The sequence below is a fragment of the Haemaphysalis longicornis genome, unplaced genomic scaffold (genome assembly GCF_048455015.1).
Source record: "Haemaphysalis longicornis isolate Haplotype H1 unplaced genomic scaffold, Haemaphysalis longicornis Haplotype H1 scaffold_3, whole genome shotgun sequence".
NCBI classification, from domain to species: Eukaryota; Metazoa; Arthropoda; class Arachnida; order Ixodida; family Ixodidae; genus Haemaphysalis; species Haemaphysalis longicornis.
Genome location: NW_027526335.1, coordinates 51,977,423 through 52,003,149, shown reverse-complemented (window position 1 = coordinate 52,003,149; position 25,727 = coordinate 51,977,423). Strand labels below are relative to the sequence as shown.

The window sequence follows — 25,727 nt, the reverse complement described above, 5'->3', positions numbered from 1 at the left end:
ACGAAAAGCGTAGATTCAGCTCTTTTTCTGGCAATAACCAAAATGAACAAGGGCATTGCGTTGATTCATAACGTAAAAAAATGCTCTGCCGTGCGAGGACAATGGTTTTCTTCGTGCAATCGGTGCCTCCCTTTATACATTGTAACAATACAGTTCAGCCTGCCAGGCGTGAAAGTTATCTCCGAAGGGTGCTACACTGGGCTGAGTTAGTGGCGTCATATTCGAGTAGGAACCGCGACGGCGCCAGGGGAGGGGGCAATGTTTTCCCTCCTATATAAAAACGCATCGCTGGCTCCCCTATTCTGCTGCCCAGCTTCCGGCAGCCAGGCCGGAAGTGCACCTCTGCCGCGATATCGTTTCCGGGAATATGTCTAGAGCCACGCTTGGTGGCCGATGCTTGAGACGCCAGTGCCCGCCACCGACGCCGCTATCGCTTTCTCGGAGAACGCCGTCCCCTCCTCTCTCTCCCATCCTTCGTTTTCCTTGTGTTGCTCTGCAGGCTTTTCCTGCAGACACGGGAGCCGTGTAACAGAGCGCCCCTGCCAGGGGCCCGCTCACCGCGCATTTCTCGTCGCCGGCCGCTTATTGAGCTGTCAGCACGGTCACTTTAAATGGCCTCGCTTTGCGATGATTGCCTCACGCGCGCGCGCGTAAAGGAATCGCGTTACAGAGGAAGCCGATCTGCTTGGTAGGAAGAGCTATCCCCCTCCCCGCCTCTCGCCGTACTCCGCCAAAGCCGTCTTTCGTCTTCCTACCCTGATGCTTGTTCCGCCCGTTCGCTCTTTTTTTTTTCCGCAAAGGATACCGTGCTGGAAGAACGGAACCTCGCGGAACCAGTCTCGGCGGCTGCCGTGCTGACGCGGATTACAACTACTGCGCTGACTGACGCCTTTCCGGCAGCGTGGCGAAAGGCGTGGGCTAATCTGGCTCTCGCGTTGCACGCTCCCCGCACTTAAGCCGTCGCCGCTCGCGTGCTGAGCAGGCGTCGGCGCGAACGCTGCGCAGCCTCTCGCTTCTCTGGCTCTCATACGTGGGGCCTAGACCCGACGCGCGCGGCTGCTCGCGGACACAGCTCGGCTATCCGTTTTTTTCCCCCGGCGTTCGCTGCTGAGTTCATTAAGAATGGATGGTAAGGCGAAACTATATATTCATGTTTCGTAGTCTCGCGCGACTTCTTTTGTCAGTGTTAACCTGAACGTTGTTCATTAGAAGGGACACTTGCCTGACGTGTGGACGTTCCTACACTGCCCGTGAACAGGATACTTCGTAAGCTTTATGTGCTGGAAAACTAGTTGAAAAAAGATAGTACCCACATAGTCCTTCGCAGGTGAACTCTTTTGTCGAGTTAATCCTGGGGTAAATACCTTAAACACCCTATACAGAGATAGTGGGCCGTTGATGCATATATTTTCGGAGCATGAATCACTTCTTAGGGATGTTCATGCCGTATATACCTTCAGGGTTGTGAGGGACGTTAATTTTGGTACATTGTGGCAAGGATTGCGGAAAGGTGACGTGGAATACGCAGAGTGCAATTTCTGTTACCGCGACGCATCGTAAGGTGCAAGGTTTCTTGTTCTGCGCAGGCCCCATACAACGTTGCAAAAACAATTCTGCGGAACTCATCGACAGTCTTACTAGTGAAGCGCGGAATGTATAAGGGATACCTGAATTAACCTAAAGTAACGTCATTTCATCGGGTAAGAAAGACCTAAAATTCAAGGCTTGCCGCTGGAATGAACTCTTCTCCACGTTCCGAAACGAATGTCGCGCAGAAAGAGTCTTCTTGGTTTTGTTTGGGTGGAAGGTTAACATAGGGGCTTGTTAACTATTTGATTGATTGCAGTGTTTAACGCGCCGTCGATACGCCGGTGATGAGGTGCGCCGTAGGGAACGGCTCCGTATTAATTTTGACCACCTGGAGATCTTTAACATGCGCTGAAATCTCGAACACACCGGTGTTTTTGTTTCTCGCCTCCATCAGAAAAGCGGCCGCCGCGGCCGGGAATCGAACCCGCGTACTTCTGCTCTGCAGCACAACGCCATTGTTAATTATTTCCGCTCATTCCCCGATTTTCTAACATTTCTTGCTTTGCCTTTTCGCCTCGCGACTTCGAAATCTAGACGCCTGCATTGCTTTTGAATTCGGCATTTGCACGTTCGGGATAATATAAAAAGGCACAATGTCAGTCTCTTATCTCCCGTGGTGACGTCGGCATTACATTTTGTTTAACCTACAGGTACCGCCCAGGTACAGGCTACAGACTGGCCTTGAGATAGCTTCCACATGGCAAGCTACGACACGTACGGCGCCGCTGGAGGCACCGTAGTCAACACTGTGCCCACAAAACTTACGAAATTTCCTCGGGCAATTAGACGAAGACAATAGTCTGACTCCTGGAGCTCCCGCCATCCGTGCTGGATGATGGGCTTCCTTTTTTTGTCGATTGTCTGCGGAATGACGTCACCGCTCATTCGATGCAAATAGGAATGGATATATCGGCATAGCAGTTAGGTTCGCATAACCGCATGACAATACGTTCATGTGACATTCCCTGTGGCTTGTGTAAGTATCCAGTAATTACTTGTCCTGGTTATTTAATACTTTTTAACCGGCTTTCGTTGCTTCCTTCCTGTTATACTGTTGGTACGTAGTCGCTCAACAGTGCTCGTTGCTGTCTCCTGCTCGCTGATACATGCCGCTACTTAGAAATTACATTCAACGTCTTCCCCTTTACATGATTTTATTTCTGCAAATAGGATTTTGCGCCGTCGTATTTTATCAACTTTGGAATGACAGCTTCGTCAGAATGGTCGGCCAGCACCACATGGGACATACCCCTAATATTCGTGCCCACAAGAGCGATAAGGATTTTGTTTTTGTCAGAACAAATTCACGTAGGTCGCTGGTAAAACAGATATTTATCCGCTGTACGCAAATCCATGCCTATAGTGTTCGATGAGTGATCAGGTTTACGTAGTTCAATTTGAAGTACCTAACCCAGAAAGCCGGTTTGTGTTTTAGCTGAATGCCTGCATGTACGGCATTATACCCGGCTGTCCGGACTTCCTCGGTGGCGGAATTGGCCAAATCGACAATGCGTTTCGTTCGTATTTCCTTATGTAAGCACTCTTCTGCCTTCCTTGTTTCATTCTAACAACGAAGCGACATAATCTCCGAAGCGACATAATCTCGAGTCCTTAGAAATAAATGCATAATTCGTAACTTAAACACGGAGCACATCTCGCAACCGGTATAGGAAACGGTAACAGATAAGGTTACAGAGTGCAGCCCGCGCGACATGGACAATCTGGGCAGGAACACCTTGCCGCTTGTACCGCGTAGACTATCTCAGAATGTTCCAGACTGAATGCAAACTTCTATTCCTTAGAAATGGCCTGTGCAATAATTGAACCCGCTGGGTCCCGTCTAGAAACGCTGGTGGCGTATTTTTTTTTTATTCTCTTACTTTCTCGATATTTTATTGGCTGCGGAGAATTTAAAGGGTTTAAATGTAAATTCCGCTCCTTTGACAGAGCGCCTTTATCTGCGGCGGAAGCGCAAATCTGTCACCGGGCCATCACTAAGCGGGGAAAACAGCGGAAAGGATCAGCGCTTCTGTTTACCGTTTGGCGCTCGCTCCAGAATCGAGAATCGGCGTATTCCCCGGCGAGAATGGGAACTAAACAAATTAGCGCCTCTGGGGCGGCGAGCCGGGATAGACGGGAGCAAAGCAGCCTATGGCAGGGCGGCTGCCAACACGAAGAGAGCTACTTCTTCCGCGAACGAAACAGAAAAAAACAAAAAAAAACGGCCCTCTTCGTGAATGCCGTGCAATGCGAAGCAGTAAGAGAGAGAGAGAGAGAGAGAGAGAGAGAGAGAGAGAGAGAGAGAGAGAGAGAGAGAGAGAGAGAGAGAGAGAGAGAGAGAGAGAGAGAGCGTGGGAAGAAAGCCCGGGCCTCAAAGAAGCAGGGCGGGGCTGTTTCGCCACGTGGTCCCCTTTTATCTTTTCGAGCGTCCCGGATCCGTGCGAGGAAGCCCGCCGCGAAGGGGCTGCAGCGTGAGGAGCCGGCGGAGGCTGCTGCCATGGCCTCCGGCACTCTTCGCAGCCATCTATTATTCACGGAACAGGACGGCTTTCACGAGGCCGTCCTCTTGGCGCGTTTCACCGCAAGACACCGTAGCGAACTCATTAAACTAACAGCCCGCCTCCCAACTCCCAAATCCCCACCCTGTTTCTCACCCGCCCCCTCCCCTACCCGGCCACCCTCCCGCCGTCCTCGTGTAATCAAATTAGATGACTGCTTTCCGACCTATCGCGTATTCGCCCCACTTTTTCGCTCCATTTCTCCTTTTTTGTTTGTTTTTTTGTTCTTTTTGGTTCCGTCGCTTCCCGGCTGTCCGCGCCTCCTCCTTGGTTGGCCAAATAACGACGTTTTTCTCCGGGATTTTCTAGCTGCCGTTTCGAGCATTTTGTGCCGGGTGCTAGGAAATTTTAAGTTATGTTAAATATGTCATTCTAAAAACTGCTTACAGTTATTGTCAATAAACTGAATATGGCAATGCAGTAGCACTATCATTCCTTTCATGTTACCGCTGCGGTGGTTCCAAAAGTCAAAGATGTTCTTTGTGCATTACGGTCGCTCATTTTGTCCTTTCATTTGCTTTACAGAACGGTAGCATTGAATCGAGCAATACAAGGCTTCCCCCTTAAGCCTTCAAGATCCGTTGGATCGCTACAACTTGTCAAGTAAGTCAATTTCCAAGTCCACATTGAAGATAAACCAGAGCTAGCCCAGTTTTCGACCTTGTTGCAAAGCAGAGCTGGTGTACCAACGCAATGGCCCAACAATTAGTTTGACTCCTTCGTGTCACGCTACATCAGCTAAAAGAAAACTACCTCCATAGCCAACATCAGTGATGCCAATAAACCCAACAAAGCTTCCAGCGACTGCGTCTCTTGTATCAGTCCATGTTTGTAATGCCAAAGTCGCCAGAATCAGTGGTGGCACTAACTTCAGCGAATACTTCTGTACTTACTCCTCCTCTTGGTAATTTACCAGAGCAATGAAAGTATTAACACACGCGGACGCGCGCGCACACACACAGGCAAAGAAAAAAAAGCTAGTACCGTTTTGAGACGGCTGCTTACTACCGCCCAGCGACGCGTGTTCCATAAAACTTGCAAGGTTTTATCCACTCTAAACTCAGCCCTCAACATCACACGGATCTTCATCGCGATTCAAGCACATTTTTCTTTCTGCAACTTGCATTTCAACGAAGTTCACTGATTGTATAAGGACCGCGGTATACCCCCGAGAGAAACCCTCGCTTCTCACGCGAAAGCCGCTCCGCGCGCCCCCCTACTTCAGCCATCTCGAGCTTACGGCGTACGTCTCGCCCGTAAGCTGCAGACTTTACGGCGACCACGCTGCAGGGTATTACGTGGAAGCCGCGTGTGGGGCGGGGAACACAGATAATGCACGCGCACGTCCACCGAGCCCGGACACGACAGGAAATGTAATAACATAACAGGGACGGAGGACGCAGCTTTCCTCCCCAAGCACTCGGAGGGGCCGCAGGGTCAGAAAACCGCCGGTCGTCACGAATCCCCCAACCCGACGCTTTCCCGCAGGGCTGAACCTGAACAAGAAGAAAAAAGAAGAGAGGAACAGGGGGAGAACAGAAGAAAAAAAAAAAAAAACTTTCCCCGCATGCTCCCCACGGTGACGCATTTCTCGCTACCGGAAACATTGTTCACATTTTGGGGGGCCCTCCCCGGCTTCACACACGCGCGCGTGCGCACACCTCCCGCTACTTTCGGTGGTCTTTGTGAACGCTTTGCCGCCCTCGCGTTCACCGGCTCCCTTTAGCGAGCGGCCTTGCCGGGCTTTGACCGCCCTGTCAAAGCTCGTTGCCTGACCAGGTGGGCGGCGGTATTGAGGGGAGTGGCTGGCCATTTTCGGGGATGGGGGCGGGGTGACCGCATTTTTATCTGTTGTTGCTGTCTACCTCCAGCTCCCCCTTTTTCCTGCGCTTTGCGGGGTCTTTCTGGGGATTTATGGAGGGAATAATACATCGTCGAACGGGCAGAGGCGGCTGCGCCTTTTCGTGTGCGATGTACTGTGCTCCTCCCGACCGCCCTCTTCGTTTTCTTTTTTGTCTTTATGTTACTTTTCTTCCTTGTAATAAAACCAAACTTCCGTCAAACCTTCCTCACTTCGCGATGTGTCTCGTTTTGAAGTCTTTTGATTCAGTCATCTCTTCGGATTTTACGTAGCGGCCTGACGGTGAAAGCGAATGCGGGCGAGTTAACGGCGCGAAAGAATGCGCAACATTCGTGCGCCTTGTGGCAGGTGCTTGTATTTTCCCCTTATTTTTACAATCGCTGTTTGAATCGCACTCACCTGTCACACTAGAGAACGCGTTCAGAGACCCGTACACTAAAGGCGCTCTGCGTATTTGACTGACAGCGTTCGAAAGAGATGACAGAAAAAAGGAGAAAAGGCTTTCAAGGAGGCGTCTTTCCGGATTCCGCAATGGCATTTCGTCTTCGCAACCCGTCCTTCTACTTTCCATTAAAGGTGAGCGCTGAACCTGTGAAACGGGACAGGTGTGTCCGCCGAAGAGTTCAGCACGCGTGGTCTGTGCGTTGTCCAGTCGATGGTATATCTTCTTCTTTCGTGTTCCTTGTTTATTTTTTTTATTTTTCACCCGTTTCGCAGTTCCAAAACTTAGTGCTTAGTTTGTGGTCTCGAGGGAATCGTCCATCTTCGCCGGCTGCTCGGCTTTTTTTCCCACCGAGTCTTTGGCGACGCTACTTCTTGCTAACCTGGCTTCTTTCAAGGGGAAAAGGTGTTGAAAGCGGCGAAAGCCTTTGAAGAAAACGAAATGCCGCGTCGCCACTGTTCGGGTTCTACTTTCTCCGCTTTGATAATTCCTTGAAAGATGTTGCTGCGCGCTCCGTTTGTATGTTTTCTGCCTTTGTTAGCTTCAGCTATCTCTCGTTCGTCCTTTGTTTCTTGATTTTTATTTCGTTCTTTACACGCAGTCCAAATCCCACCCGGTTCGGACTAGTACTTTCAGATGGAGCACTCTTCGTTGCCCGTGTCCTACCTGTCTGCGCCTGCCGCGTGGGTTTTAGAGGGCGTGAAAGTACGGCTCTGCTTCTTTCTCTTTTCGAACTTTTCTCCCGCCGCACTTAGAAAACAAGGTGATGCAAAGAAAAAAAAAGTTAGAGACTAAGTAAGCAGTATTCTTCCAGCTGCGCGGGGACCGAAAAACAGTCCCGTTTTTATCATAAGAGGCATTCATCTGTAAAAGTGCAATAAAATTGACCTTCTGCTGCCCAGAAGGTGTTCACAGCTACCGCAATATCAAAAACAGGCGTTCAGTTCACACCAAAAGCTTCGGGCACGACCGAAGTCTACAAATCATCGCAGCAACAGTTACATAACTGTCCTATAAGAATCAGTACTTTCTATCGTGAACACGAACTGACACGCCATACGCGCAACTGTCACCGGTATTGTGTGCGCGCGATTAGGTGTGTGTGTGCGTGTGTGTGTGAAACGGATGCACAGACGGAATGGGCGAGACTTTGTAATTCTGCGGTTTTCTGTTCGAACAAGTGTTTGCACACAAAAAAGAGAAAATGGCTTCATAAGGCGAATGCGAGTTTTAACGCTGGAACGGGGGGAGTGCGATTTGGTTATTATTGTTTGCCTTCTTTTTCTTTCTTAGTTTATCTATCCCTTTCGGACCCACGGGAGTATGCCCAGCTTGGCGTCGTTTACGCTGTCATTCAAGATCGACGAGCGCGACCCCGAGCATCGATATCAGTAGAAATACTTGGCGTGTTCACTATCTGAAACTATAGAACCTTTGCAAAATACTATCAGGCATAGCGGACAAGCGGAAGGCCAGTCGAGCAACATTGCGCGCGGCCATGATGAAGGAAACACAGCGATTGTGCCGGCTGCTTGGCTCAGCGCGCTCACGCATCGCTTAAGCTCGGACTTCACGGACTTGCAGTACTGGGGTACTGGATGATATGGCGTCTGCGTCGCGGGGATTGGTCTTTCCTATCACCCTGTGGGACACCAACCTCACCGCGTTTGAGCGACGAGCGCTTCCGTGCCGTTTGCAGAGGGGGGCGCAGCAGTGAGTCGGCATGACTCCTGCAGAACTCCTAACCGCATGTGGTGATAAAATCAAAACAGCAAGCGAAAGCTCAGAAACCTATCCGATCAGACTGAACGCCGAGGTGATTACGAGCGCCGCGCAGCCGCGCCTCCTTTATCATGGCCGACGTTAGCGAATGACCTCAGTGTTGTCACTACGAAAGCTCGCGTATGTACTACGTTGCCAACTTCTCTGAAAAGGGTCTATTGCAAGATGGTAGAGGCGATACAGTGCACAAACTAGTAAGCCAGATCCTGACTACAGGCTAGCCTCCTCTATACGCGAGCCTCCTCTCACTACTGTCGTCATCTGTATACCTTGTGCAGCTAACGCCTTCTGAATTGTCACACACATCAAACACGGCACCAATCTAGCAGTGCAATCACTGCGATAGATTGTTGTCCATAACCCATGGCACGTTATGCGGAAATAAAAATATAACGCCTGTTTCAAACAAGCATATGTATCCGATAATTGGTCCGCCGAAAAGTTTGCGCACCATATGTCCGTGCTCCGATATATCCGTGCACCGAAACGTCCTGCACCGAAATGTCCTAGACCCGAAGAACGGTAGCAGACGACGCGCTTTGAACACTCCCGATCACGTCGCTAGTGTACCCGAGTGCACTAGCAACGCTTTTTTCTCTTCTTCGGGCAGCATTCCTTTGCTCTGCGACCTGGATTGACAGGCTTCACGCCGACAGACACGATTTTACAAGTTGGGGCACCTAACGTTCTTGTGCAAAAAAAAAAAAAAAAAAATTGCGCCGTAGCCCTGAAACACAAAGAGTTTCCCATTCTTTCGTATCCGGACCATGCGTATCGTAGCACGAACGCGGAGTGTTGTTTGACATGTGCCGCTACTCCCACTGGAGCTCCCGCTAGAGGTCGTGGGTTGCCTCTTTGTGCGTCTCGCAGGCAGGGCTTCATTCACCCTTGGCCGGGTCCGCCGGCGTCTTTTTTTCGCTCTTCGTCTTACCGGACGGCCTGGGCTGCGCGTTCCATTTCCTCGGCGCCCTCGGCGCTGCCCCCCTCAGTCGCAGTTCGCGGGCAAATGCATCGCTGCTGGACAGAAGAACTCGCGGGAGGGAAAAGAGAAGGGTGGGAGAGAAGCCCCACGCCGTCGCCAATGAAAAGACCCTGGGCGGCGATCGGTAGCACACATCACACTGGGCCGGTTTCCCGACGGCTGTCGGCTTGGGCAGGTTGCGCGGCGGGGTTCGAAGCTGAAAACACGTTCTTCTCCGCAGATCAGTGCCTTTTGTGTGGGTGATTCGTCGGCTCCTGCCTTTCAAAAAACGCGCTCTTTTCAGTACGGCTTTTTATTCAGATATTTTGCGTTTATTTCTTTTTATTAGTGTCCTCGCTTTTTTGCTTTTTTTGCCTAGGCAGTCTGACCCTTGACATATGCTCCAGTAATGAATGAGCAAAAGACTCACCAAGCTACTGATATACAGCTCTCGGTTCGTATTCTGCCTGCCGTTCTCTTTCCTGTATAAGTATGCTCTTCGGTACTTAAACAGGTGGTAGCAGTTTGCTCATACCGGTCACCGTTACAGCGACCACCTGTCAGCAGTCAAATGCAAGCCGCTATCGGTGAATAGCTACCGAAGGTTGAATAGGAAAGAAAAGAAACGAAAATAGATTAAAGACCAACTGCTGTGCGATCCATCTGCCGTGAGTTAGGCCCGTGTACTGTACGGAAAATATGCAAGAAACGATCTGCTGGTTTGACGCGATTCCGAAGACCTTTAAAAAAACTTTTTTGAAGGCGAAGCTTTCGCTTCTTTGATAGAGATACTTTTGAGCGGCATGATTCCGAACGGCGGCCGCAAGAAAGAGTGGCGGTTAGTGTTTCTCAAGTAGGCGGGGTTGTCGTGGTAAGTCAGAAATCCGGGGAACCATTGAATAACACATTGATCCGAGAAAAATAAAACACACATAGCCGACGTGAAGACGCGTTGTAGCGCAGATTTTTAGACACCGGATAGCCTAATGCAGGTGTCTCAAACTCACATCAGTGAGCGGGCCGCAGTCACGAAATTAGTCCCGCAAGGACCGGGACAGCGAGGAAGATCGAAACGAAGGGGAAAGGGGGGGGGGGGGGGGGGTTAAACAATATCATCAGCTAACGCTGCCATTCGAAAGAAACTAGTCCTTTCCCACATCTTGGAAATATTCTGGGTCATTTCTAAGTGGAATTAGTTGTCAGGGTTCGAGAATTCCCTCAGGACTCCTCGGCGTCTGTATCCCTTGACTACGCGAGCAAGGCGCGTACTCGTGCATTCGCTCTAAAGAAAACAAATAAAAAGAAATGAACAAAGACACTCATGAGCGGACCGGGCCGCAATCGAAAGGTACGTGGGCCGCATTCTTCCCCGGGGCAGCGTGTTTGAGACCCCTTGTCCTAACGTGTCGTCCAAGGATTAGTGACGTCACCGCCGAAAGCGAAGTAACCAGAAACGTGTCCTCGCCGTACCCTGCATCGCTTCTCCTGCAGCATTTCAGACTCAGTCTCGGCTTCCTTTTTGCATTACACACTTGAGGAAGGATTTTTTTTTCTACTACTAACCGCAGATGAGATGTAAGCCGAAGTTCTTCGTCGAACTCGCTTGTCGCTTTCAACCGACTAGTTAAAGCCAACTGGGCTCCGCTCGCAACAAACCATTGTTTGCGACAGAACGCACAATTCGGCTGCTGCTACCTTTCATCCATTCGAAGTCCCCCCACCCTCACCTGTGCCTCTCGGAAAACGGATGAGAGACTGCAATCGGGTAACGTTGAGCACCACACATCGCCATCGAAACCGTGCAGCGCCCGCGTGTTTCCTCGCGCCAGCTGGGTGTCAGAGTACGTTCGACAATCCCGGCTTGTTGCCCGAGGCTCGCAACCTGCGCCTACGGCGGGGTTCACAGCAGCCAGCATCGTTGTTCATCCTCTCGTCTACCATGGACGAGGTGAACGTCCCCGGATCGCAGACGCGCGCCTGCGGGGCTTCGCGACGCGACGACGCACCTGCGCTTTCGACTCACTCCCCCGGGTGCGGGAGTGCGTGATGCGCGCGAGTGCGTCTCTGCTGCGCTGTTACCTGCGCTTTCAGGATGCTGCTTGGCGCCCCCGGGGACTATTCTCGCTGTTCGCGGGGTCTTGTCGCGCAACATATATGTCATCAGCCTATTCATGCGCACTGCAGGACGAAGGCACCTTCCCATAGACATCCGGCTGCTTCTACGCTGAGCTGTCCGAATCCATTCTTTTCCACCAGATTTCCTCGGTTCATCCCCCCATCAAGTCATCGCTCTTATCCTACTTCCAGTCCTGTCTCCTGGTATCCACTCACAGGGACATCTCACAGGGAATTGTAATAACCTCGGACGATGTACAGACGACGTCGATTAAGAGGGGAAAAGTGACCCCTTAACTGTTAAGACGCTACAAAAAAAGACAACTAAATGCGTTACTAAGTAGTAACGCTAGTAAGTAGTAACTAAGTAGTAAGTAGTAGTAACTAAGTAGTAGTAGTAGTAGTAGTAACACTAAGTAGTAACTAAGTAGTAGTAGTACTATCGAATGATACTTATCGAATGATACTGTTTTTAGTTTTGACCGACGAGAAGCGAATGAAATGTGCTTAGAGGATTCAGCACGCGCCAACATCTCTTGCATCATGCGCCCGAATATCAAGTTTTGCGTTTCGTAACTTTTATTTTTGGATGGTCGGCAGTTTTTCTGGTAACTCGTTTTTCTTGAGCTGTTCGTTCGTGTTCGTTTCTAGTAGTTTTCTTGTAACTTGTTTTCTTGGCTAACAGTTTCTTCGTTTTGTATAGTGTGTTCGAACGAACGTGTAGATCTCTAGTGGGTGCATTTTGTCATATAGGAGGAATAGGGCTGTTTAGAACGAGTTGGGCTGAATATAGAAATGTTGTTTCGAGTGAAGTGCCCAACAGTGGCGGATGTACGCATATTTCCGCGTGTGCGTGAGATATAACTTCAATACAGTGAGCCCTTGTATATAATTTTATTTCTGTTTTATAGTGCCTTCTTATGAACCATTTATAATCCTATCCGTAATGGCACTGAGTATTTCGATGAGTAGCGACCGCTGAGACTGCGCTTCTGTTTTCTTTATTTGGTGATCACTTTTGTTGGATAGCGGTTAATTTGCGTCATGTTTAGGCGACCTGTGGTCCGAGGACACATTTTGTTTCGCGTCAAGCTCCTCAGAACTGAGTGTGCGGACCGGCTAGCGGAGCTGGTTTTTCGATCTTTTTTAGTGTATGAGTTTTAGAATGCGCATGTTATTTTAATGTTATTCATGGTGTCCTTGTTATTTTCTTGTTGTGTCGTGTAAAAGAAGTGTTTCGCCTGTGTTTGACAAGAGACTGTGCGGGTGTGAACTGAAAACGGAACTCTATTAGGTGCACGCGTGTGTGGTGACTGATCCAGCCTACATACTTCATCGACCAACATGTGTGCGAGCCTGTTGTTGTCTTCTCGAGTCCGCATGCCATGTCATTTCAGTATCTCTGTGAGTTGGCGAAAATGTTTTCTTATGTTTTAAACTTTGTGCAAGAGTGAGGGCACTCTTTTTTCCGTCGGGGAAGGTGTCGCGAAGAGGAGATCCCTTGATGTTTTCTGGTTGTTTTTTAGTTCTGTGCGCCCGCCGGGGCTCTTCCTCCCAAGTGTGTGTGTAAAAGCGCTTTGGACGCGGCTGGGCCCTGGCCCTTTTTTCTGAGAAACGGCTTCGGCGCGTGTGTCTGCCCGTCGGCCGACCGGGAGACGACGGCTGTTGGGGGAAGCGAACCCTCGCCTCGGTTTGTGTTACCGCGGCCGCGGCGTTCCATTCCCCCTGTGGCGTGTGCGCTGCTCGCCTTCGGCCGCCGTGTTCTTACGACGACCTTCCTATCTCTTCTCCTGTTTACTTTAGTGTGTTTTGTCTAACTACTTGCTCTACGCCCGTAATTCTCCAAGCGCGCGTTTTCGAGTCGAAACCTTGCGTCTGTGTTTTTGGTCCTTTTCGCTTTGGTGGGGACATGTCTGATTGGAGCTTAGAAGCGTCTTCCTGATTGGCTGCGGGTGGGCCTTAGCCTTTTCCCACCCGGTCCGCACACGCTAGGATGCGCTTTTTCCCCCACTGCGTCCCCCCAAAGCAAATATAACGCGGCCCCTCTGGCGATTGAGAGGGGCGAGCAACACCAGGAGAGCCGCACTCTGCCGCTCGTCGTCGTGCCCTCCCGCCGGGAGCCATTCGCCCGCCAACTATGTCCCGCTAAGTACTCTGAATCTTGGACTGTCTTTTTCATCTATGTAATAAGTGTAATTGTTTCAAGTTTGTATGTGCTAAATGTCATCAATGTCATCCGTAAAGTAAACAAGTTAACCTTAAAACTTCTTCGACGTCTCGACTTCTTCCTTCCGATCTTCATGCTACAGTAGCGGCAGTATCTAACCAAAATACTACGTTACAATACTTTGACTAAGTTCGCTTCTGCTGTGCTCCTAAAAATGCCTTTCCAGCGAATAATTTGTTTTTATTAGCTTATAAAATGTCAAGAGGGCTCGGTATTAGCGCTTTATAGGGATACAGGGGGTCATATGGAAATATTTGATAAAAGCCCTGGGGTTTCCTTACTTTGGTATCAGACTGCCTTTTGTGGCGCTCTTGAAGATGCTTTTTCACCAATGCGCGTAAGCGCAGCAGTGCAGCCGACTTTAACGGGGTCGGTGTTGTGGGGATCGCCTTGGCACACCTTCTGGCCTAGAGGGTGTTGCCCAGAGCCCCACGCCGTGAGCTCCCTTCCCTTGCCCTCCTCGCCTGCCATGCGGCTACCGGGCCGCAAGACTGGGAGACGTCGGCACCCGAGAGATGGCGCTGGCGTACACGGGGAGAAGCAGCGATGGGGAGGAGCGGGCGGTGGTGAAGAAGAACCGCGCGCGGAGACAGGGACTCGAGACGGAGAGTGTTTCTGGTGATGGTGTGTGTGTGTATGCCCGGACGGGCGACAGCGCGTTGGAGGATGTGAGTAAAGAGTTCTTTCACGCAACCGCAGTGTGCCTCATTCCTGGGCATGCCGTAGAGAGCAGGCCCACAGTGTATAGCATAGCCGCTCAACCATTTTTACTCGACAGCTCCCACTCACGAGTTTCTGCAAGCGCCCCTGAAAATTCTATTCTGTTGCATTGAAGGTATTAAATTTCAATGTTCTACGAGTACACGGCATATAATATTCTAAAATGAGAAAACAACATATTCTGCAGATGTTTCAAGGGTATTCTGGTAATGAGGATTAGTATGAATAAGAAACAATTAACGATGCGTAAACTGTTTTTATAAAGCGAACAAAACAAATAAAGACCGATTCAGGCGCCGTGAACGTTGCAGCTCATTTTAATTTTTTTTCTTCCCACTGCACTCTCATGTATGGGGCAGGTAAGCCTGCTGAGCCGTTAAATGATCACCTGTTCGGTGGAGCTAAAAATCAAAGAACAGGCACTTCCCCCCGAGTTCGGAGAAAGAAACTGCGTTTGTTTCTACGGCAAGCGCTTCTACAGAGCGTGAATCGACAAAATTCTTAAAAACCAGTGATACTCGCACCACCTTCATTTCTGTCCACTGCTTAAATGAACACCCATTTGTTAAAAAACAAGAAACTCCATTTCCTCTTCTTCTCCTTTCAGACAAAAAAAAAGCAAGAAGCTGACATAACGATTTATCCAGCAATCAGCGCTGTGTCTAAGCATTAAAAAAACAAAGAAAAGAAAAAAACAACAAATTCCAAGGACATCAGCAGATCCAGTTCGGCGATAGCCCATTTTCGAACAACAACCGTTTCAAGTGGCGGACCCCCATTCCCGGCCGAACGAGCAGATGAACTTCAAATTGACCTCAACATAGCGTATATGTCCCCGATACCGCGGAACGGCCCCGCGCGCCCAGCCGAGAACATCTGTGCTGAGGGCCCCGAACAAGTGAGCGAAAGTGACGCGCATTCTTCGTTTCGTCTCGTCGATTGATGAAATGGCAGGAAGAAAAAAGGAGGAGGAAGAGGAAAAGGAGAAGGAGGAGTGCGCCCAAGCGACGTCCCTTTCTTTGTTTGACGTGCGCCAGGAATGGCCAGAAGGAATGGACCGAAGCGGACCGCTTCTCTCGGAGGGCCCATATCACGGCCGCTGGATGAAAGGCGCACTGACGTGCGGCCTGCCGCGTGCCTCCAAAGCGGCGTGAGTGCGCCTAGAGCCAAATACTGCCGCAGCGGCGCCACCGTTCCGGGACTGGTTGCGGTGAGCGCGGCCCGCGGGACGCCGGCTTTCGGGCCGCTTATTTCGAAGTGTGGGCTTATCATCGGCGTTCCACGCTCCACATAAGACATTTACCAGCCCTAATGTTACGCCTGTTAAAAGACAAACACGATTAGCGGCGGCCGAGCTTAATTTGGCCAAGATGGAAGTTAAATTCCGTTCGTAGCACCAGCATTACGCGTTGATAGTGTGCCTTCCGTCTCGCATTGCTGTGTCGTTGTGCCTTACATCACTCGGCATGCTCTTTGTGACCTCACGCCCGACAGAGATTTACGTTTTGTCTGCAAGCTGCGACTGCAGAGAATATATTAAATTTCCGGACAAACAGAAACAATGTTTCTGTGACGGCGCTTGTTATTTATGAGTGCCAACACTTCTCAATGTTTGAGACATAACCAACTTTTATGTAGGTTTTTCCTCGTGTACTAAATAAAACACCACAATTCGTATTAATCTCACGGCACATATGACTTGATTACACGTTGTTTAGTTATGAAGTAATACTACTAGCTATCATAGCTATGTCGGCCCTTTTTTTATTTTGACAATACAGATATATACAGTTGAATAAAAAGCGCTTCCAGTTTCTACCTGATATTTTTTCTTGTTCTCTGTAGCCTCGCAAAAAATTAAGGAGAGCAGATGGGATGTCCGGGTAGACAAAAAAATAAAAAAAATATTTGGCGAGCTCCGCAAGCTAAATTTTTGCCCGGACACAAAATAGAAAAGCCAAAAGTAATTCCAAAAATTGCCCAATAATGCGTGAGCATTCAAACACCGCTTTTCCATTTCACATTTTGTTCTTTTCTTTGCTATTTTGAACCAACAATCTACATCTTGAATATCATAATTATTAATTTTTCTAAATGCTTGTATTTTGTACAGATACAAGGCATACACTTCTTGCATTACGTAGAGATTATGCTTGGGTACTCAAAAAAAGAAAGCTGACGTAATAATAACGTATGTGAAAATTTTCCTACGATATAGTACGAAAATTAATTCGAATTGAAGCGCAGTATGTTCACAGAAAAACTACCGCAATGTCTTTAGAGCGCGCTAATTTGAGCACATACTGGTGCTGCTCTAGGAGCCCGGCCGTTAGCTTCAGGGACAAATGCATATGGGTTTAAATTGGCGATGAAATAACGGAGGAAATGTACCTAGCGCTAGTTCTTATCGCAAAGTTTGAAAAATGGTTAGCAGCTAGGAGAGTGGACCGTACGCACTGTCTCTTGAACACAGCACGGTGCATTTATTTTTATTTCTATACAGCCTCTGTAATCAAGTTTTGAGTAGCGCGTTTAAATGCATTGTCGTGCCTGCGAAAATGAAACAACCCAACTCTCTATGTGCGGCAAGACATGATCGAGCCAGTATAGAGTATCGAAAGACACGCATAGCAAAATTTATAGTCTTTTCAAATCCTTTTTCAGCCATCCTATCGCGTGTCCTCGTTTTATGAGGTCGGCCAACATGTTTTTTGCAAAGAAGTGTCTTTAAGGCAATCTTTAATGCGTCGCCGGCAAATATTCACCGCTCTCCCGTGTGTCGACGCCGCGTTTCCCGAGAAAAGGAGACATTTTTGAAATGTAGGACGTATAAAGTCCCACCAAATACCTGCCGCTTGAACTGTAACTAATCAACTTGCAGCTTTAAACTGTGCAACGTGGTTTACGTGCTGTGTGTGAGACGTTTTCAGACAAAGCTAACCGGTGGTTTATTATCTTTTTGTCGAATATTATCTTCGTTAACAATGTTGTCGAATATAGAGCATCTTTTTAGATTTACATGGAAAATGTATTGCCTTATCTGATTCAAGAATTATTTTAACTTCTTGCTGCTTCAGTCACGGCAGGGCGGCTGGATCGAGCGACAGACTGGCAGTACATACATACATACAGACAGACAATTTTCGCGGTTGAGTAGCCCAGGAAGGACAACGACAGCTTTAAAACCCGTGCGCTGGCTGTGTCTCTCGGTCGGCGCAAGCGCTCGCCTACGGGGACCGCCCCGCTCCGTCCCGAAACCAGTCCCCGAACGCTAGCGCCGCGAGGGAGTCAAGCGGCGGCAAACGTAAACACCGCGACTCACGCCCTCGCCCGTTGAAATCCGGGCGACGCGGCAGGCCGCACCTTGCGTGCGCTCTCATCCAGCGGCCGTGCCCATATTGTCCGTGTAGCGTGGGAAATGGCCACGGGGGCTCGGAGATTCCCGGGGGGTGGAGAACGGGAAGCTGCTGCTGCTGCTGTTACTGCTCGATACACGGCGAGGACAAGAACGGATCCGACGGGAGGAGGAGGTGGTGGAGGAGGAGGGCGGAGACGTATAGGGGACGAGGAGAAGGGGACAGCTTGGAGAATTTCTCGTTCCGCATTCCTCACGATTCAGTAAAGATCTACGCTTCCCTTCCGCTAGACAAGAGCCGAGGGTCTGAGCGCTGGATCGGTTGGCAACAACGAGACGAGAGGGGGAGGGGAGAGGGGGGAGGCATTTCCCTGGATTGCAGCTCAAAACTGGTTTTTGCAACGCTTCTTCTTTACTGGCATGTCTTGTAGAGCAAGCGGTCTCGACCCCTCCCTTCCTTTATTCCGCGTTCTTAAAGCCCCGTATACTTTGTGGAACCGCCGCCCTGACCTGCTAGGCTCTGTGGCAGCGCCTAAAAAAAAAAAGAAGCCGCGACGACTTGCATCACTGCGGGGGGTGGGGTTGCGACCCGGCGTCGTTTGCGGATGTCACCGCGGCGTTTGCGACGCGGGCTGGAATGCCGCCGTCGCCGCCGGCACGGCTCGTTCCTCTGATCTCGGCAGCTTTGTGCGCAATCCCACCCCCCAACTCCCCACTCCTCTTCCACGTCTCGCACGAGCGGCGAAGGCGGAGCCAGTTGTGTGGAAGCAATCGTCCCTTCGATCTCTCGGCACGCCAGCGGCAGCAGCGCCATCGCCGTCGAAGCCTTCTCGAGGAACTTCTCCGCAGAAGCTTTGTTTATTTGTCTCCATCTTCTCAGGAACGGTGTTGTTTCTGTCTAAACGATGGGTCGTGGGATCTTTCTGCGCGCTCTGAGCGGGATCTCAGCACGGCTCAACGAAAATGTCTTCAGCGACCCATCTTCTTCATGCTACTCCGGATGATGGCTCGAGATGCTTTCTTCGCCTGCTATTTTTTCCCGTGCCTTTGTGTCCCGCTTACCCGTTTGTTTGTCTCTTCCATTTCGGGGCTAAAGAAGGGCTTGGGTAAACACCATCGCTTATCCGTGCTGCTGTTTGCGGCTTCCACCTTTTAGCCCCGTGTGTACCCCTTATGACAAACCGCGACGCGAAAGAAATATGGAATGAACCGCGAGGGTTTTATAGGAGATCGCGGCCGTTTCAGCTGGAAGCTCTCGCGCTCGGGGGATTTTTGCGATTGCCCTTTCATGTTTTCCGAAGAACCGTCACGCCATGTGAACATCCCGGCGGCGGAGCACTCAGATTGAGTTCGTGAAGTAACCTGTGCTTGACGTGATCGCGGGAGATATAAAGCGAGTGGAATGTTTATGTCGTTTTTCTGACCTTCGTACGACCGTATGCGCCGATGAACCACCCGCTGGAATGGGTACGTGTGTCGGTGAAGTTAAGCGGTAAAACCACCTGTCGAGAAAACGAAACCGTTGTAGCGGGATTTTGTTTGCAATGACTGCGCGCTGATTTGTTGTACCAATATAGCGGTGGTTTTTAGGGTGGAAAGGATTGAATAATTCTTGAGGAACAGTAAAATTGATTAATAAGTTAACCATAAAACCTATCTTCGCTTTGAAAACAGCCGCCTGCGTAATGCTCGCAACAACCGAGTTGGCGAGCTTGCTACCTTAATTAATTGCCATTTCCGGAACTTCGTCGTTGGGAAAACGAGTGCATGTGTGGACACCTACGTATAGAAAGTATACGCTGAAAGGTTTACCGTAAGCCTTTCAGCGTATACTCTCTGACCCGGAAGAAATTTACCCGGAAGAAATTTACCCGGGGTCAATTTCTTCGCTTGACAAGACTGGAAACGGCCATGTCTCTGCCGCTTCGGTACAGACGTGGCGCGGCCTGTGCCACTGCGCCAGCTCCTTGCAGAAAATAATAATAAAAAAATTGGCTCCAATCCACGCTGTGGAGGTGCTTGGAAAGCAAAGCTTTAAACGACAACCACAACTGTTGGACCTCTGGGTCCGCCAGCTGCGGCGCGATGCTCAGGAAGGGGAGCGACACGTCGTGATCCGATGAGGCTTTAATAGAATCAAGAAGAAGAGGCGGGCGCGAGCCGGCGCACCCACGCGAGCATGCGACAGCTCGTGAAGAGCAGCATGAAATGATGATGATCGGTGTCGTCTGCTAGCAGCGAGGAAGTCACAACAGTCTCCCCCCCCGCCGACAGATGACGCTAGGTCCATGGCTTCCGAAGGGTGGAGTACGGCACGCTTGACTGTAGTGCTGCTTGGCAAACGTACAGAGCAAGTCCTGAGACTTCGTGCCGTCCATCCATCGACTCTTCTAATCGCGGCGTCAAGGTCCACAGTTTTCTATGACAACGTTTTTCGCCGAGTAGAATGATTGTCCTTCCATAAGTGTCTTTTTCTTGGCTGGATTCGAGATTCCCCTGCATCAGTCGTCCGCCGTCAAGAGAGCGCTTCCTCCGCCATCGGTGTTTCCACTGCCTAACGTGTCGCTTCATGCAATTTGTCCACAGAGTTTTGGAAGCCACAGTCGTTTCATCAAAGTAGGAGCAGGAAAGCTTTCTAAACCTAAACCAGGGAATGTTGGTGCAAACGGAAAGCTTTTCTTGCAGGTGTCGGACCGTCAGGGAGGGTGTGCTTTTGCTGCATTTTCTTTTTGTTTTCCTCCATGGACATCTTGCCGTCTTCACCTCTGTTTTGTTCGGTGTCTTCAGCGCAACAATTTTCCCTTGATGCCTTCCTTTGGGCTCGGCATTACGTCTTCTGGCTCGCTCTTTCTTTTTGCGTTTGTGTTTCATCGACTCGGCTCGTTTTGCAGACTTTCGCTCACGAAGATTTTCAGTGTTCTTTGACTCCTCGATGTAGTGCAGGATGTTCTGGAGCTTGAACGAAAGTGTATCGAAGCGCTGGATCCGAAGACTGCTTAGCACTTTTAGGGTTCCCGGAGGCGAGTAGAGGGATTTCCCCTGTGAAGTCATTCTATGCTCGAAGGTGGAAACGACCGCAGTGGCGTTGCTCGCTGGTTTGCAAGTGTTTATGGAAGCTCCGCGGGAGATTTCATTCTTGTGCATCCTGATCGATTCGTTAGTGGGCTCTGCTTCACTGGGGGGATCGTTCATACAGGTGGAGTCTTGCGGTAGTCGGGCTGTCGTTGGGTGCCAGTTTACCACAGATTGAATCTGGTGGTTCAAAATAGCCGGTAAAATTTCAGGACTCGAATTAGCTCCAAAGGGCACCTGAGTGATTTTCCGTGCGTCTAAGTCCTGCTGTGGATGTTCTGCTAGTGGGGATGTGTGCTTGCCTGTTGGTATTGAAAGAACGGTCGCCGGGCGTGGCGTCGAAGACCGGCATTCCTGCATCCTGAAACGTAGACTAGCCGTCAAGGTGACAACCTTGTCTCGGTACTGTCCGGCGTCTAACGTCTCACTCTCTAGCAAGTCGTCTGGTGTCTCCTCGAAAACCGCGTCATCCACGTTCTCAATATGTGCATAAAATGCGCCGATTCGGTCGAGCAGTACACTTACTGCCGATGGTGTCGCCTCTCGAGGTCCTTTTATATGGCCTTCCGCTTCCGCTAGAAGGCCATCCAGTTGCGCCCGTAGTCTGAGGCGTCGTCGAAGTTGCCGCTCCATTCGGTCGCACGCAGATGGGAACCCTCGCCAAGATCCCAGGCGCCGCGTCGTTTCCTCTGCTTTCGCGGCTCCGTGCGTCGATGTGCTTGGCGTCGGCTAGAAGTCCCGGGTTCTCGGCACCATGTGTTGGACCTCTGGGTCCGCCAGCTGCGGCGCGATGCTCAGGAAGGGGAGCGACACGTCGTGATCCGATGAGGCTTTAATAGAATCAAGAAGAAGAGGCGGGCGCGAGCCGGCGCACCCACGCGAGCCTGCGACAGCTCGTGAAGAGCAGCATGAAATGATGATGATCGGTGTCGTCTGCTAGCAGCGAGGAAGTCACAACAACAACAATTGCCTATGCGACGTCACTTGAATTCACACGAGTGGCTCTACAAAGAGTGAAACCAGAGATTCTGCCAGCCGTTACCTGGAATACGCGCGGGCGGCGTCCCGAACGCAGCAGCAGCGGCCGGGCTAGAGCGGCGGACGCCGCCGCTGTAGCCCGGCCATGAGTCGGGAGAGAAAACGGAGAGGAGCGCATTTCTAAAGGTGAGACAGCGGAACCTAGCCATTCTGATGTGCTAGCTTCGGGCTACATCACCGTGCGACACAAGCGCAGACACCGAATCAATTCGGCATGTGAGCTTAAGGATTCCCATGTATACCCATTTAAACTAGTTAGTTTAGTAAGTTTGAGAATTGCGAAAAAGGTGAAGGAATTTTGTAATCGCTATTTATCAGAACCAGTTGCTACGTTCGCTTTTTGTAATACCTCTTTAAACACAACCGTATTGGCATTCACCAATTCAGAAAACGGAGTCCCATTCGTGGCAAACAGTGCGCAAAGGGTAGCGTTTCTCTAGCGTCCAGATGTCTGTATGTGGTTTGCACATTTTGTTTTCCCGCCCTGCAAACCAATCGTTAACGTATCTTTGCCGTACGACTACTTAATTCCGTAGCGTGCGGGTTACCTTAGACGTGCTGTCGAACAACTTAATCAAGCCTTGCGAAGGCAGCGCGCAATGAACGAAGCTGCGTCAAAACAGGCCCAAAACAACCGTCGCTAAAAGCAGACGACAAAGCCATACCGCCGACGCCGCCGCCTGCGAGCAGGCACTTCCGCGCAGGGAACGCTGGGCAAATTCGCCTCTACAGTGTGTGAAACCCTCTGCCCCTCCTCCCCTAAACCCCTGCCGCCGCCTCTTCCGGGTTGGGAGTTTGTTGTCCTGCACGCCACGAAAGAATCGTTGGCTGGTAGTGGTAGGAAACTTTGCTTAAAAACCCGTCGTGCGTCGTCTGCCCCGTTTCAACCCAATTTTTAGCGTTGGTGGGAACAGATATGCTATTAATTGCACTCACATTGGAGTCGAGGTGTTACTTTGTGTTTGGTGGGGGACAGTTTTGAAAATCAAACAAACGTCGTGTGCGTAGCACGGACAAGTACCGCCATCTCGCGGAGCCCGACGTAACCAGTGACAGTGCGCACACATGGTTGCCCGCATGCGTGCCCCACCATCGAACGCAACCGGGTCATTTCCCATCCCGCGTAATACGCATGGGTTGAGTGTGTAGGTTTTGTACAGAATCAATGCTGCGGGTGTGAATATCTGTGCCCGTAGAGATTAGGTTTGCTGAGTCCACAATGGCCGGGAAAGGTTTACCCGCATTCCGAACTCCATCGTTGCAGCCAATAATTACCGGATGACGCAGTGCGGTGGGTGGATCTGCGCCCCGATATTAGGCCTGACGCTAGCTGTCGTAAAACGATAGGCCGTCTTCGCATGTCGTCTTCGAACGAAAGAAAATAAATATGAAATACCACAAGCTTGAACGCTGCTGGAAATGGTGTGGTGAAATTACCTTAATTGTGCTGAACTTTAGGTATAATGGTTAAAACGCTTGTCTATAACACGGCCTTTTGTACTTCCGGCCTCCTGCGCTGTTGGCTTGCAATAATTTAGAAAAACTTAGTGCCCCATTTTGAAGTCTACGCCGACCAATTCATTTCGCAACACTTGCTTGAAGAGTATCCGTCGGCGCTGTCCAGATATAGCTAGTTGATATAGAAATCGTTGTTATGGACAACCGTTTTACCGACTATAACGCTTGCTTTTATTGAAGCGCAGTTTTTGCACTCGTGAACTGTATTCGCACACATTTCATAAAAATAGCCATTTATTCCCCTAAAAGCGGCCGCATAGGTACTGTGAATACGGGGTCTACATGTTTTGTATCTTTTGCTACGACCTCAAAGGCTGAGCCGTGATCCGACTGAATCATGAGTGCAAAAAAGAACAATTCGCAGTGCCAATGAACAAACACCCCGGCAGCAACTGATATTCTTCCATCTTTATCGATCCTCCCCCCCCCCCCTAATCGTCCATTCTTCCCATGCTTGGACCGCTGATCCTGTTTCATATTAAATGTGATACTACTGCTATTGCTTTACTTGTAGTCACGTGGTTTGTACAACTGGTACCTGCGGACACTGAGGAGTTCACCACGGTTTTTAAAAGGCGTTTCATGGCATTTACTGGGCGTTTTTATCGTTTTCTTGTTTCTGCCAGACCTTAATAGCGCTCCAAAACGTTGGCTTTGCGCTGGGCAATTGCGGTATCCCTGCTTTCCCTGCATGTCGCGTGCTGTTAAGTTTGCTTTCTTGCACACCAGAAAAGCAACGCGAGAAAGCTAGATTCAATGGGCGTTCACAAAAATTCGGGCGAAGTAAGCCAGAGCAGCAAATTGCTTTCTCGATATGTCACATGAGGAAATCTCAGTCCCCTTTCAAACTGGCACCCCTTCGTTCACTTTTTCAGGCCCAGAGCGAATCCCGCGCACTTCCACGGTCGAGAAACAGTGTGAATCAAGGCGATACATTTTCATATTTCATGTCGGGTACGCCGTGCAGGATTACAAATCTATTATCCGGTTCGCGATAAAAGAAGAGCAACGTTGCGGCTGCAGCTTCATTTTAGGAGCGCTAAAAATGAAAAGAGATGGGCCGCTGCATTACCGTCACGTCGCATGCTTCCTCTTCCAAGAGCGGAAGTCTCAATTTTCGTGTCGTTTATTCCTCTCTTTTTTATGTCCCTCAGCCAATCCTTGTGGTAGACCACCAACCTCAAATTTCATTTTATCTGCTCGCGGTTTATAGCCTCGATGTCTTTCTCTCTCTTTTTTTTATATCTATTTCCTCTCCCAGTTCCCGCGTCTCACTTCCCTGCCCGCGCCATTTATCAACGTACCCCGGAGCGCTCTCCTCCACGTTCCCGGAAGTGGGGGGATGAGGATGGAGAGGGGGGACACGGAGAGCGGCTGCTGCCATTACCGGAACTAGAGGGCGCCGCGATCGCGAACGTGACGCAAACTTCCGGCGATGCTCCTCTCCAACTCTCGGCCGTCCCTCAACGGCCACAAAACAGCTCCCTTTTGGCCAATTAAGTCGGATGACCTTACGATGTCGCTTCGCCTTCCCCCCGTCACTCCCCTTTACCTTTTTTTTTTTTGTTTAAACTCTCTAACCTTCGTTACAGCCATTCATTGCGCGCGTATTATTTTCATTTGTAAAATAAGACGCCCTAATGGCGTCTCCCGCCCCACCCCAAGCTTTCTTACCTGCATTGTTCGCGTTGATGTATCCCCGCCATAAAAGCTATAAAATTATAAATTTCCTCTACGTGGGGGCGCCCGGGCGTTTTCCTCGGAAAACCGACGCTGCTGGTCTCTCTACTTGCGGCAACCACCGCGGTGGGCCCGGGGCTCGCATGGGCGTTAAGCGAAAATGATGACTCAAGACGACACCCCCGAGGAGTGGGGCCCGGTCTCCTTTAGGAGGAATAAATTGCGTTTCATAACGCATAGTCATTCGAGCAAGGCGACGCAATGATACTCCCTTATCGCAAAGCGCCCGCGTCACTGCTCTACCGAGCGCTTCCTCTTTTTCTTTTTTTCTTTTTTCGTTTTGAAAACTGTGGGCTCAATTTTTCTAGCAGTCACACATTCGCTTTTTGTTTCTTCTTCTACTGATATCTTTGCGAAGGCGCGTACACGAAGCCAGGATGCAACGCCCGTTCCGGGATTCATCTATATCATGTTAGGTGGCGTGACGGGCAAGTTATGGTTATTTATTGTTACTCGTCGGATAATGGCCCGGTGTTGGCCAACCCACACTAAGCGCACATTGCGCTCATACTAGCATTGTGTGGTTGCGGTGTCGTTGACGCCGGCGAGATGGGGGGGGGGTCTTTTCTATTTTGTTACATTGTATGACATAGCGGACTTCCTTCGCGGTCTTTTTTTTTTTTTTTTTGCTGGACTCATTTTCCCCACTGCTCAGGGGTAGGAGGAGCAGAGAGGCGGGCGAGGGGGCTAGAATCGTGGTCTGCCTTTAAACAGTTTGAGGTAACAAGATTTTATTTCAATATTTCGT

General features: G+C 50.1%; 1 long non-coding RNA gene across 2 annotated transcripts in view; it reads left to right on the top strand.

The window, feature by feature from the left end:
• Positions 1 to 25,727, top strand: part of LOC144174459 (uncharacterized) — a 202,275-nt gene that overhangs the window by 84,898 nt on the left and 91,650 nt on the right. For both annotated transcript variants that reach the window (XR_013323477.1, XR_013323476.1), the window contains exon 2: positions 4,674 to 4,751. This is a non-coding gene — a long non-coding RNA (uncharacterized LOC144174459). The remainder of the gene's footprint in view (positions 1 to 4,673; positions 4,752 to 25,727) is intronic.